This window comes from Prionailurus bengalensis, chromosome D3 (assembly GCF_016509475.1).
Source record: "Prionailurus bengalensis isolate Pbe53 chromosome D3, Fcat_Pben_1.1_paternal_pri, whole genome shotgun sequence".
Lineage (NCBI taxonomy): Eukaryota > Metazoa > Chordata > Mammalia > Carnivora > Felidae > Prionailurus > Prionailurus bengalensis.
In genome coordinates, this window is record NC_057356.1 from 64666198 (window position 1) to 64682391 (window position 16194).

The window sequence follows — 16194 nt, forward strand, 5'->3', positions numbered from 1 at the left end:
CTGAATATTTTAATTAAATACTGATCTTTAAAAGATTTTATGAAAGTTAAGCTTTAAATACATTGCCAGAAAAGTTGGGGAAATGTTGAGAAAATGGGACATTAAATATTTACAATATCAGAGAAAATGAACTTTAATGCAAGAAGTGTTGTTAGTAATAAAGAAGGACATGTCTTAATCCCAGAGATTAATGTGGGAAGATATGACAATTTCAAATCTATAGGAACACATTAAAAGAGACTCAAAGTTGCATACACCAAAAATCACAATCATAAGGAAGACTTCAAAATCAACAAAAGTCATTAAAATACAAGATTGGAAAAAGCACATTAAATTTGATCATACTGGTGTATAAAAACACCGGACATAACAAAAACAGGCTACATTCTTTTCACACACATGGAGTATTTACCAAAGTCACCTACGTGCTGTACCATGAAGAAAACCTCAGAAATTTCAAAAGATTTAAATCAATTAAATTATGTTTTCTGACTGATATAAAATTAAATTAAATGACAAAAAGAAATTTCCCAACAACATGAGAATGAATGGCATACATGTCTAAATAATACATGGAATGACGACAAAATCAAGCTAGAAATTATAAAACATTAACTGAAAAATTCATGAAGATATATCAAGACTTGTGTTCAGAGGGAAACATACCATACCATATGTGCTTAGAGGGAAATGTATTGCCTTAACTCAGTGGTTCTCAAGTAGGAGTGATTTTTATTTACCACAAATTGAGGGTAGAACTAGCATGTAACGGTAGAGGACATGGGTGATATAAAACATTCTACAATGCACAAGACAACTCCCTCCAACAAAGAATTATTTGTGCCAAAATAGTAATAGTTCCAGGGTTGAGAAACCCTGTTTTAAATGCATATATTGTAAAATAAAAACGCTGAATATCAATGTGAAGTAGTAGCAAATTAAAAAAATTAGAAGGAAAATGGGAAGGAAGCAAATTGATAATGAAATAGAGAAATCAGATTATAATGCTGAAAATAAAGAGTCAAATATTGGTTCTTTGAAATGATTGATAAAATTGAAAACCTGCTATTAGGAATAATCAAGAAAAAATTGCAGATTATATAAAAATAAAAAAATATATAACTGAGTCTACATACCTTAAGAGGTTATGATGAATAGCATTTAGTAATACATTTGATAGTTTGGATAAAATCAATGAATTTCCCAATTAAATGGCCACTTAATGATCATAGAAGAAAAAAATACAAATTCTGAATAGCCCAATATCCATCAAAGAAACTAAAACCATTATTCAATATTTCCAAAAAATATCCTAGGCTCAGATAACTTTAATGAGAAATGCTAAACATTTTAGGAAAAAAACAACACTCATATTACATAATTTCTTCCAGAGCATAGGGGACTACATCATAACTTTTTATGACACAAGCATAACCTGGATATCAAAACTAGACAAACACTAAAAGAAAGACAAATTACAGAACTCTTATAATCATAATCATAGATTCAAACACCCTAAAGATAACATAAACAAAACAAATTCAGAAGTAAAGTAAATAGATAATACATCATCAATTAAGCTTCATTTAAGAATTTTAAGGGTATAGGGGCACCTACATGGTTCAGTCAGTTAAGCATCTGAATCTTGATTTTAGCTTAGGTCACGATCTTGCATTTTGTAAGTTCAAGCCTTCAGAGTCTTCTTGGGATTCTCTTTCTCCCTCTCTCTCTCAAAATAAATAAATAAACATTAAAAAGATAAAAACAACTGTAAGGGTACTTTAGAATTCAAAATTAAAGTAATTCAGACATTAATATAAAAAGAGAGTAATTATATGATCATCTCTGTAGACTCATAAAGAAGACCTTTAGTTAAAATATATATTCATGATTTTAAAAACTTGACCAAACTAAAAAGAGGGAATATAATTAACTGATGAAGAATACAAAAATTTATGGTAGACCTATTTAATGATAAAATATTGATAGCTTTCCTCTTGAGATTGTAAATAAGATATGAATACAAATCATCCCTTCTCAATATGTTAAGACTTTCTAACAGAGTGATAAAACAACAAATTAAAGTCATAATGATTGCAAAGAAAAAAATGTCAACAATTTGGACAAGGTAAGTGCATATGTAAAATATTCGAGAATCTACAAAATACTATTGGAATTAGTCTTTGATAAATTCAATGAATTGTATCCATCTATATCAGCAACAAAAAGAAAACTAAATTACAAACAAAAATAATAAAATGTATAATTACAGAAAAATCAACATTCCTATTCTGAAAACTATACCATATTAATGAGCAAATCAAAAAAATACTTAGATGAATAACATGTTCACTTATTAGATTATTCTATAAAGTTGTCAGTCTCAGCCAATTTATAGGCTTAGCACAATCTAAATATAGAGAAAGAGAAAGAAAACTTGGAGTGACATAACAAGGTGTATTAAAAATTCACAGAGCCCAATAATTGATACAGAGCACAATAATAATTTTTGATGAAGCAATCTTACAGAACAAAACTTGGTGAATTAAATACCAATACACATCAAGATCTATTATAAAACTATATTAACATCAACAAGGCAGTATTGGTCTTCTAATAAATGGTGTTGGTTTAACTGAGTATAAGGTAAAAAATATATCCTGATCTCTACCTATTTTCAAACATTACTTCTAGTTCAATTTCGAATTATAAGAGTTAAATCAAGAATTTTTTTAGAAGAAAACATAGGAAAAAATTTTATTGTTAGATTCAGAAGTTTTCCTTAAAGAACACATAATATGTTCTCACTAATGGAAAATAAAGATTAATTGTACTCTATTAATATTTAACAGTTTTATTATTGAAATACATGATTATAAGAGGAAGCTACAGAGTGGGAGAAGATTTACTTAAACGTATATTCAACAAAGGATTTGGATTTAGAGTACATAAAGAGATTCTACTTCCCAGGAAGAAAAAAGAAAACAACAATCAAATAAAGTAGTGGGAAATACGCTTTTAAACAGATTCTTCATAACAGAGGACATTTAAATGTCCAACAATAAATAAAAAGTTGCTGAACTCCATTCGTCTTAGGAAAATGCAGATCAAAAAGCTCAATGAACTACCTCTGACACATGCACAGGATAATTAAAATGAAAAAGGCAATTCTCAGTATTGTTGAAGATAAGGAACACCAGAAATCTCATGCACTGCTAGTGGAAGGGTAAATTGGTATACCCACTTTAGAAACCTCGTTGATAGCATCTAAATACACATTTTCTATGACACTACAATTTAACTTCTGGTTATATGTTCAACAGAACAATGAACATTTGCTCAACAAAAGATATGCACAATAATGTCCATAGCAGTGCTATTTATAACAATAACAAAAACCATAAACTACCAAATGCTCTTCAGCTGTCTATTTTGCCATATATATACAATATAATAATATCCTGGAATAAATAAATATGTACAAATGCAAAGAACTACACAGATGAACTCACAAACATAATGTTTAACAAAGGACTCTCATGACAAATCGTATGTATGGTGTGATTCATTTTACATGAAATACAATAATAGAAAAATAAAATAAATAGGAAAATTAATTTATGATATAAGAAAGCAGGATATTGGTTACACTGAGAGAGAGATTAAGTTGAACCAAGTGCAAAGGGGATTTGTAGGGTACTAGTAATATTTTCTTTGTTAATCAGGGAGCTAGTTTTTACAAATTTGTTCAATTTGGAGAATTATATTTTTATATGCATGTTACACTTGAATAAATGTTACAGGTATGATATAGTACACAGAAGGCAATATAATATGGACAAATGCCAAAAAAATTAAAACAAAGGGTAGATGACTGGCTCAGTCAGTAGAGCATGTGACTCTTGATCTTGCGGTGAGTTTGACCCCCACATTGGGTGTAGAGAGTATTTAAAACTAAATTTAAAAAAAAAGGCAAATTATATACTATGCAAATAAAAACATAAGTGGAATGTCTATATTTCTAACCTAAAATATGAGCAACAGCATGAACAAAGATGAAAAGTATTTCTTGGGGTGCCCGAGTGGCTCAGTCAGGTAAGTGTCTGACTCTTGACCTCAGCTCAGGTCATGATCTTATGTTTCATGAGGTTGAGCCCCACATCAGGCTCTGTGCTGACAGTGCAGAGCCTGGTTGGGATTCTCCGTCTCTCCAATTCTCTCCCTGCTCACACACACTCTCTCTCAAAAAAAATAAACTTAAAAAAATAAAAGAATTTCTTAACGTTAGAATCAGTCAACCAATGGATTTACAGGGTATAATGCTGAGTAAGATGTCAGTCAAAGAAAGACAAATGATATCACTCAAATATAGAGAGCTCACTGATGTTTACCAGAGAGGAGGTGGGTGAAATAAGTATACTTTCAAAGCTCTTCACCTATCATGATGAGCACTGAGTAGTGTATAGAATTGTTGAATCATGATATTGTACACCTGAAACTAGTATAATCACTGTATGTTAATTATACAGGAATTAAATAAAGTTAAAAATAAATAAAAATCAACAAACCAAAAATTCATAGTGGTTATAAATAGGTCTGTATCTAGTAACAGAAATTCTAAAATACATAAAGCAAAACAAATATAAAAGAGAATAGATAAATCCATAATCATAGCTGAAGCTTTAATATGTCTCTTAGAGTTATCTATATAAAATCTAGACCCCCCCAAAAGTCCTTTAAAGACAATCTGAATAATAGAAGCAGCTCCTCTGACAAAATTGATATTTATAGAATACAACTTACAGATGCAGATTACATATTCTTTTTAAGAACATGTGTAACATTAACTGAGAGATGATATGCTAGGTTGTATAACAACTCTCTCAATTTTAAGAGACTAATATTACAGATTTGGTTCTCTTAAAACAATAAATTTAACTTAGAAAGTTTTAAAACATAATAAATGAATAAAAGCTTCATTTGTACCTCCACTCACCAGCCTCATAAAATAACCCAGGACCACCAGCAAGCAACCCAGCCTTGCTGCACCATCCCACAAGAACTAAGGGCCTGCTCAGCGCCCCCACACCCAGCATGCACACCTTGAGTACCAGGCTTAAGTTGCCAAGGAGATTGTGTTTCTTGACCTCACATGTTTGAAGCCATCAAAAAGACAGTGCTAGAGACAATTAATACCTAAGGCAAGGTTAAACAATAATTATGTGACCTAAGCAGTTTTTTCCTAAAAGTAATAGATATTTTTTAATGGAAAATACATAGAAACAAACACAGAGTCAAGCAAAATGAGGAAACAAAGGAGTATGTTCCAAAAAAAAAAAAAAAGGAACAAGATAAAACCCTGGAGGCGGGGGTACTTAAACAAAAACAAGTAATCTATCTGGCATAGAGTTCAAAGTAATAGTAATAAAGATGATCACCAAACTTGGGAGAAAATAGATGAATACAGTGAAAGCTTCAACAAAGAGAAAGTATCAAAAAAGTACACCCAGAACTCACAGAGCTGAAGAACACAATAAGTGAAATGAAAAAAAATACATTCGAGGGCATTAACATGCAGATTAGATGACTCAGTAGAACAGATAACTTATCTGGAGGACAGGGTAATAGAAAATAGCCAAACAGAATAGCAAAAAGAAAATAATTGTAAAAGATTATGGATATTTTAAGAAACCTCTGAGAAACCAAGCATACTCACATCCACATGATAGGGGCCCAGAAAAAGAAGAGAGAAAGGAGAGAACTTATTTGAAGAAATAATAACTAAAACTTACTTAACCTGGGTAAGGAAAAAAACCTCCAAGTCCAGGAATTACAAAGAGTCCCAAACAAGTGAACACAAAGAGATCTATACCAAGACAGTATAAGTAAAATGTCAAAAATTAAATATAAAGGCAGCAAGAGGAAACTAATAAGTCAGGTACAAAGAAAATCCCATAATACTATCAGCTGATTTTATAACAGAAATTTTGTAGTCCAGAAGGGACTGGCAGGATATATTTAAAGTGCTGAAAGAGGAAAAAACAAACAGGAATACTCTACCCAAGAAGGTCATCATTCAGAACTGAAGGAGAGATAAAGAGTTTCTCATATAAGCAAAGGCTAAGGTGGTTTATCACTACTCACCTGACCTTACAAGAACTTTTAAAGGGACTTCTTTAGGCTAAAAGGAAAAGGCTATAACCAGATATAAGAAAATATATAAAGGGAAAAAATCTTACTGGTAAAGACAAATATATAGTAAAGATAGTGGATCAGCCACTTATAAAGCTACCATGAATGTTAGAAGACAGAAGTAGTAAAATCAACTATCACAATAATAGGTAAGGGATACTCAAAATATGTAAAATGATGGGATGTATGGGTGGCTCAGTCTGTTTTTTTGTTTATTTAGAGAAAGAGAGTGGGGGTGGGGAGAGAGAATCCCAAGCAGGTTCAGCACTGTCAGCACAGAGCCCCATGCATTGCTCAAACGCACCAACTGCGAGATCATGACCTCAGTGGAAACCAAGAGCCAGACACTTAACCAACTGAGCCACCAAGGCACCCCTATTGGCCGAATTTTGATCTTGGCTCCTGAATTTGAGCTTTACATTGAGTTCTGCTCTGATGCCATGGAGACTGCTTGGGATCCTGTCTCTCCTTCTCTCTGCCCCTCACCTGCTGTGCTGTCTCTAAATAAATAAATCTTTAAAATATGTAAAATGACATCAAAAACAAAAATGACTATCAACTTAAAATATAGATTATTATAATGAACCATATGGTGATCACAAACTAAAAATCCTACATAGATACATTTAATAGAAAAATATCTAAATGTAACACCAGGGAAAATCATCAAACCACAATGGAAGAGAGAAAAGAAGAAAGGAATAGACAATAAATACATACCTACCAATACTTAATTTTAATATAAATAGACTAACTTCTCCAATCAAAAGACACCATGTGGCTAAATCAATTAAAAAAATAAAAAGACCCCTACATCTACTGCCTACAGGAGACTCACATCCCATCTAAAGACAAATGCAGATAGAAAGTGAAGGGATGGAAAAAGATATTCCACACAAATATTTATACCAGACAAAATAGACTTCAAAACAAAGATTGTAAAGCAGCCATTAAATAATGATAAAGGAATCAATTCAAGAAGAGAATATTACATTTGTAAGTGTTTACACACCTGACATAAGAACACACAAATATACAAAACAAATATTAACAGATAAAGAGAGAAATTGACAAGAATAGTAGGGGACTTTACTACCCCACAATGGATGGATCATCTGAACAGAAAATCAATAGGAAGCAGCACCAAAAGGAAAATACTACCTAGAAATAAATTTAACCAAGGTGGTAAAAGACCTATACTCTGCAAACTATAAGACATTAAATGAAAGAAATTGAAGATGGCACAAAGAGAAATACATTCCATGATCATAGATTGGATGAATTGATATTTTTAAAATGTCCATACTACCGAAAGCAATATATAGATTTGATGCAATCTCTATCAAGATACCAATAACATTTTTCCAAAGAACTAGAACAAATAATCCTAAAACTTGTATGGAATAACAAAAGACCCCAGATAGCCAAAACGTTCTTGAGAAGAAAGAATGAAGGTGGAAATATCACAATGCCAGATTTCAAGATATACTGCAAAGCTCTTGTAATCAAAACAGTATGGTACAGACACAAAAATAGATCAATAAAAGAAGGACAGAGAACCAGAAATAAGCCTACTTATATGGTCAACTAATCTCTGACAAGAGAGACAAGAATATACACTAAGAAAAAGACAGTCTTTCCAATAAATGGTGCTGGGAAAACTGGACAGCTATGTGCAAAAGAATGAAACTGGACTACTTTCTTAAAACATACACAAAAATAAACTCAAAATGGATTAAAGACCTAAATGTGAAACCTAAAATCATAAAACTTATGAAAGAAAACAGGCAATAATTTCTTGGACATTGGCCTTAGCAACACATTTATGGATAGGTCACCTTGGGCAAGGGTAACAAAAGCCAAAATAAACTACAATGACATCAAAATAAAAAGCCCTTGCACAGCAAAGGAAATGATCAACAAACAAAAACGCAACCCAATGAATGGAAGAAACTATTTGTTATCCAAATATTTTAGATATGTTGTATTATTCAATATATAACTACAATATATTATATATCTTATATATTATATAAAACATAGGCCAATATGTTTTCCAATATTTTGAATAAATATCTACTAAGGGGTTATTCAAAATATATAAAGAACTCCTACAACTCAACACTAAAAATATCCAATTAAAAAATGAGCAGAGGATCTGAATAGGCATTTTGCCAAAGAGTACATACAGATGGCCAAAAGGCACATGAACAAGATATTCAACATCACTAATCATCAGGAAAATGCAAATCAAAACCATGAAGTATCATCTATACTAGTCAGAATGGTTACTGTCAAAAACACAGAAATAAGAAATATTGGTTAGGATGTGGAGAAAAGGGAACTTTATGTTGTTGGTGGAAATGTAAATGGTGCAGTTACTATTGAAAATGTTATAGAGATTCCTTAAGAAATTAAAAACAGAAATACCATATGATCCAGTAACTCCACTACTGAGAACTTAACCAAAAAAATGAAAACAATAATTTGAAAAGATATATGCACTCCTATGTTTAATGCAGAATAATTTGCAATAGCCAAGATATGGAAGTAACCTGTGTGCCTCAATAGATGAGCCGATAAAAAAGATGTGGGGTGTTTGTGTGTATGTTGTGTGTGTATATACATATATGTGTGTGTATGTGTATAATATATGTATATATATGTATATAATATATATGTATATATATATTATACACACACACACACACACACATATATATATATATATATTCTAACATTTATGTTAGAATATTACTCATCCATAAACCAGAATAAGATCTTGCTATTCGTGACACCCTGGCTGAACCTATAAATGATGTTATGCTAAATGAAATAAATCAGAGAAAGACACATAACTGATAATTTATGTTGAATTTAGAACTAAAACAAATGAAGAAATAAAAACAGTAACAGACCCATTAAAAAAAAACACAAAAATTGGTGGTTGCCAATGGGATGGGCAAAACAGGTGAAGGGGATTAAAAGGTGCAAACGTCCAGTTATAAGTCACAGATGTGAAAAGTACAGCATACAGAATATAGTCAATAATATTGTAATTATGTTGCATGGTGACAGATGATAACTACACTTATTATAGTGAGCATTAAGTAATGTATAGAATTGTTGATCACCATGCTGTACACCTAAAATTAATATAACATTGTATGCCAACTATGCTTCAACAGATTTTTTAAATCAATGTATTTCATAATATTTATAGAATAAAGAAAATTTATTTGATGATCTCAGTAGATACAGAAAAACCACGCGATAAAATAACCAAACTCTCACTAAAAGTCTCAGAGTAATAAATCAAGAAAGTAGAAGATTTAAAGACTGAGAAGTAAAACTGTCCCTATTTGCATGATTGTCAATGTACAAAATCCTAAATAGTGTACAAAAGATCCAGAGGTAATAAGTTATTAGCTGCATCATAAAAGATCAATATACAAATGTTTATTGTCATTTTTTATACAAACAGCATACAGTTGGAAAATAAAATAAAGATAGTTCTATTTCCAATAGCATCAGATAATTTATCAGGAATAAATTAAGAAAGCCAAGCACCTTCTCTATACAGGAAACTGCAAATCATTAAAAGAAAAGAGAATAAAACATCAACCTAAAATTTCATACTCCGAAGAAACTTCTGGAAATAAACTAAATAAAAAGTAAAATAATTTATTTTTGAGCCAAATGGAAACAGTAGACATGATACAGCACACACACACCTTAAACTGAGAATATTCTATTTAAGCTAATATTTTCCTATGAAAACCATAATAACAAATTCCTATTTAAAGTATATGGAAACATGACAAATGGCTGGTATTTGGAGTTATCATTTTTAAAGTGCTATTGTCTGGCAAGAGGGTAAGAGCCGCAGTTTGGCAGTGTTGAAGATGACAAGATGAGACTTGGAGAATGAGACACACTGGCAGCAGTTAAGTCCGTAGCTCCTGAACTGATGCCTAGCTGCATCCTGTCTCATAGTTTAGGTCTCTTTTTAAAAAGCTGTTCCAAGTCAAGTTCCTACTACTTAAAATAATAGAAAATGTCTTATTATTACAAGTTTGGACCTGCTTTTTACAATTTGTGGAAGCTTAGAGCTACTTAAGTTAATGACATAAGGACTTCCATACCTACTCTAAAAGATGCATCTTTAGGCATTAGAAAGAGTATATGAAAACTAAGGTCATTTAGCCATTATTATATAATATCTTTGTACTCAGCCAAAAGTCAGACGTAACTGTAACTCACTCTTTCCCAAATAGGGAGAAATGAGATGAAGAATGTGTCCCTGGGAATGATCTAAAGTTGTTTTTGTTGACTTGAGTCTCTGGCTATTTTATGACCTTGCCCTTTTTTGAGGTTCGGAATAAAATCTACTGGTGCTTTAGATGACTCTACAAGTTGCTTAACTACCACCATGGGGTCTCCTATGAAAAGCTTTATAGTTTGATTCTTACATATGGAATACAATTTATTTCAGGGTGTAAAATTCTCCTTGGGGGAAAAATTATTCTCTTGGAAATGCACAAAATGAATAAGAGAATTTTTGTGCTTCACTGTGGTAGAAAAGAAAAGTAAGAAATAGATGTGTGGGCACATAGAGATCTGGATTACCCTTTAGCAATGTATAATTCTATGCTCGAATTCTTAAATTTGATTTTACCTTAGATTAAAGCAATTGCCCAGTTCCCACTCCCCAAACACACACATCTCTATATCAGCTATTTAAATGTATATAGTGAGAACTCTTACGCCTTTAAAATAAATGAAAAAGCACAATTTGAGGTGTTATTTCAGTACAGGAAATATCCACATCTAATGGTTCCAGAAGTGAGTATTTTAGGAACATCAATGGTAGGAAATCTTAAACATTTTAGAAGGCAGAGCTCCAGGCCATCATGTTTAACCACTCTGATGTGCCAATTGAACTGAAAATCTGTTAAAAAGGAACTTCTGCAAGAAATACCAGGCTTGAACTATAATTGCATGGTTTCATAGCACATCAGAGTTGCTCAAATTTGACCCTGAAGACTATGACATCTAAGGATATGGATCATCTCCCCAATGTCATTCTGCCTCATCCACAGAATCTAAGTTGGATAAAGTCTTAGATGTCATTCATGCCACCCATGCAGTGAACTTTCCTCCAACATTCCTGAGAAGTGGTCTTCAGCTTTCAGCTTAAATGCCTTTAGCGGCAGGCTGCTCATTTATTTGACAAGGTAGATTGTTCCTTGCTTAGACAGCTTTAATTGTTGGAAAGTTCTTCCTCAAATTGCAGCAAAATCAACCTCCCTGTAATTTTCACCCAATGATCCTTGTCCTGCTTTCCAGAGCAATACAGAATGAATTGACTCCCATCAACCCTTCAAATGACAGCCCAGGCATACTGACTCGTTCAGTTGACTGCTCAGTGAAGGGGTAGTATAGCACTATGGTTCAGTCTGAAAACCTTGGGCCAATTCTCTGGTATCAGCTGTCAAATTATTTGTCTCTCTGAGCCTCAGGCTCTAAGTCTGTATAGTGGAGATAAAGGTTTATAAGCTATATGTTTCCCTAGGTTTTTGCATGGACTATTTTGAGAATATTTGTGGAATGACTATTTCAACTCTAATATACACTATAAATACAACATATCATTAAGGAGTCTCAATTCACACTGAATAGTTCACTTTTAAAATTCTTCTTGAAGAAGTCAACTTTGATTGTTCTCGTATTTATTAGATTTTCTTTACTGTGAGGGCTAAAATCAGGTTCCTCCTAATCACCATTGCTCTGTTTAATATGGCTTGCTTTCTTTTCCTGTACAGAACACGGAGAACTAAGTTGTTTCATCAAATCAAGTGGTATACTGAAGTCTTTCTTCACTTATTTGTTTTGCTTACTCATCTAAACTTGAGCCTATCCTTATCATGGATGATATTACACTTTTCTTATTTCTATTCAATATTGATAATTATTTTCAATGTAGATGAGTTCATAGTATTAAAGTGTGAAATTTAGGCCAAAGAGACAATTGCCAAGAATTAAAAGAGCATTGCTTTAGTGATTATTTTCTTTAAATGTCCCTGAATTGATCTCTACCTGATGATTTATGCCCACATCTTAATCACAGAAATATCTACTTAAGAAATGGCTAAACTGCCATTTAGAAGGCTAATAACAATAATTGCTTCACAGTAAATGACTCAGGACAGTAACTTAATCACAAGACTCATGATTTACTTAAAATACATGAAGGTGTTCATTATTTCTAGGGAAGCATGATTATTAACTCTAATAATATTTGCAAATGTAAACTACTATAATTAGCTGGAAATTTTCTAATTCTAAAGGGCATTCACCAGAAGTATTGAGGAAGGTGAAACTTTCACATATAAGTTATATTGTATGATAGATGTAAGTGAAAATATTCAGTGTTTTATTTTGAGTATGTAACAAGGGGTAGAGCATGGGACACACTGACAGGAAAAAAAATTTAATAGCAAGAGAGGGGCAAGAAAGGAGATAGAAAGAAGTGATGAATTTTAAAAAGGAAAATATAAATGTGGGAGAGGCAACACTAAATGCAAAAAAATTGAGAAACTAAATGCTAGAAGTTGCATATAAGAAATATCAATGGAGTATCTCAAATAAACCACAAACACCCAAGGGTCAAAAGTACATGTGTTACTTTGTAACATACTTTATAGGCACAAAAGGACAATGGATCAAAACCAAGTATGTAAGTAAAAATGATGAACATTATTAATCCTGGAAGTCAGGGTAAACTGGGTCAGAAAAAGATGGCCAACAGAAAGAAACAGTAATATCCCGACACTAAAAGATTTCCTGTTGGCAAGAGCCAAAATAAATATCGCAGGATATAGGGACATAGAAATTGATCAATAAAAATGAATAAAGCCAGAGACTTAGATTAGGAGGCAGGACAACTGCGGTGGATGCAGGAATTAGAATAAGATAAATTCATCAGAATTAGATTAAACTTCATAGAATAAAATATTCTAATATTTTTAAAGTATCTTAAACATAATAAAAAATGTATCATTCACCAAATATGGGGCAATTCAGGACTATGGAAATCAACAAAGTTATCAGCTTGTTTCAACTCAACCTCCCTAGGAGAATATCCTTGTCTTACTGGGTGTAAATGACTGCTGGGCTTCATCTATCATACATGCATTTTAGGAAGAAGATGGAAAAGGGAGTAAAGAATAGTATTCCTCCTCCATTTAAGGACTGTCTCAGAAACTACCCAAAACATGTCCATTTTCACTTAGTTAAACAAATGCAGTTATGTGGCCACACATTTGCAAGGTAAGCTGGAAAAATGTGCTTAGGTAAACTCAGGAGAAAATAGATGTTAAGAAGAAATTAATTTCTGTCATATATCATTACATAGGAATAACAAACATAAGAGCAACATTTATTGAGTGTTCATTATGTGCCAAACCCTGTACAAAGTAGTTTGTACATATTACTTCACAATAATCCTAAAGGTTAAAAACTAATATTCTCCCTACTTTATGAATCCAGGACTAAAAAAAAGAGCTCAAAACCTAGTGCAAAGCCATAAACTTGGCAAAAGGCAAAAAAGTGTTTAAAATGTGGGTCTGCCACATTCCAGAATCTGAAGGCACAATCCCTATAGCTCTGCTTCTCCAAGCATAAGGAAGAATAAAAGTCTAAAATTCTCAATAGACATCTTTGCTAACTGGGACAATATTCCTACTCAACCAAGTAGTTTATAAACAGGTCCTATGAAGCAGAAGGTTAATTTTAAAATATGAGCATCACAGAAACAGGGGAAAGAATCTGTATGAAAGAAAATGATGAAAAGATGAACAAATATCCAACTCCATAGAGAGTTGGAAGAGAAGGAATTAGTGATGGACAAAGAAAGGTAAAGTAGGAAAGAAGGAAGTGAGGAAAAAAAAAATATCAAAGAATCTAAAAGAGAGAATGAGTATATGAGAGGGAAAAGGAAGCAAGGTGAAAAACACATGCACCACGTTGCCTGTGAAGGATTGCTGTCCTCAGTTCATTCTCTACAACTCTCCAAATGGCTAGAAATATTATTCTTCTATAGGCAATGCATGAGTTTACATAGATATAAGAGTTTAAAATGGAAATGACAATGGAAATTTTGTGATCTATTTAGAAGAGAAAATCCAGGCATTTCATTTCTTATGAAAAGGAGCACTCCAGCTCCCATGTCTTATGACCAGTGCCTTTGTGTGCTGGATCTGACCTGACAGTCAAACAGGAAGTTCTAAAATATGCAGTGGAAGGAAGAATGAAAGAAATGGAGCAATTACATTTTTATCTCATGTAAAATCTGTAATAATCACTATAATCTAAAAGCTTTTAGGTCCAACTTTTGTTTGATGATTGGATTTGCACTGACACTTGTAAAGAAATGAGAAGTAATACACCCTTCTTCATGGTAATGGCTGGATGCAGAATAAAACTCCCAGACAATTTCCACACTTCTGGTGCTCAGGCCTTGGGCAAATTAGTTGCAACATCTTAGACCATTAGAATGATTACAGCTGACTATAATACACATTAATAGCAGACTAAGGGCTGTAAAACTCATTGATAATGTTTTTTGGGGTTTTTTGTTTGTTTGTTTGCCATTCTGTAGTACCTGGAAATAATTAAGGGAGTTAGTTAGAAAAGTCAACTAGTCTTTGGTTATCTATCTCTACTTCAATAAATCAGAGAGGGTGGAGTCCAACAAATGTCAGTGGTCTTACAATTTACTATTGTGGAGCTATCTAGAAAAACTCAGACAACCTTCTCTAGTTGGCATTTTCCTTAGAAGAATCTGAATGAGAAGTTTATTTATTTATTTTTTTAACGTTTATTTATTTTTGAGACAGAGAGAGACAGAGCATGAACAGGGGATGGGCAGAGAGAGAGGGAGACACAGAATCTGAAACAGGCTCCAGGCTCTGAGCAGTAGCACAGAGCCTGACGCGGGGCTCAAACTCAACTTGTATTCAGACCTTAACTAAACCAAACTCTCTGGATGTTGAGGAAATAAACATAATAGCCAAATGACTCCTAAGTTAAGATCATACATTCAATACAAGTGTCTTAGTCCTTTCAGTGTGCTCTAACAAAATACTACAGATTAGATGGCTTATAAACAATAGAAATACTTTTCTCACAGCTCTGGAGGCTGGAAGTCTGAGATCCAGGTGCCAGCATGGGCAAATGAAGGCCCTCTTCCTAGCTGCAAATTTTTTTTGTTGTAGCTTCATATGGAGGAAGAGGCTAGGGAGCTCAGTGAGGTCTGTTTTATAGAGCACTAATCTCACGCATAAAGAAGGCATACAGGAGTGCTGATGCATAGGGGCACTTGTACCCCAATGTTTAAGGCAGCACGTTCAACAATAGCCAAATTATGGAAAGGGCCTAAATGTCCATCAACTGATGAATGGATAAAGAAATTGTGGTTTATATACACAGTGGATTACTACATGGCAATGAGAAAGAATGAAATGTGGCCTTTTGTAACAATGTGGATAGAACTGGAGAGTGTTATGCTAAGTGAAGTAACTCATACAGAAAGACAGATACCATATGTTTTCACTCCTATGTGGATCCTGAGAAACTTAACAGAAGACCATGGGGGAGGGGAAGGGGGAAAAAAGTTACAGAGAGGGAAGGAGGCAAACCATAAGAGACTCTTAAAAACTGAGAACATGGCAAAAAAAACAGACACATAGACCAATGGAATAGAATAGAAACCCCAGAACTAGACCCACAAACGTATGGCCAACTCATCTTTGACAAAGCAGGAAAGAACATCCAATGGAAAAAAGACAGCCTCTTTAACAAATGGTGCTGGGAGAACTGGACAGCAACATGCAGAAGGTTGAAACTAGACCACTTTCTCACACCATTCACAAAAATAAACTCAAAATGGATAAAGGACCTAAATGTGAGACAGGAAACCATCAAAACCTTAGAGGAGAA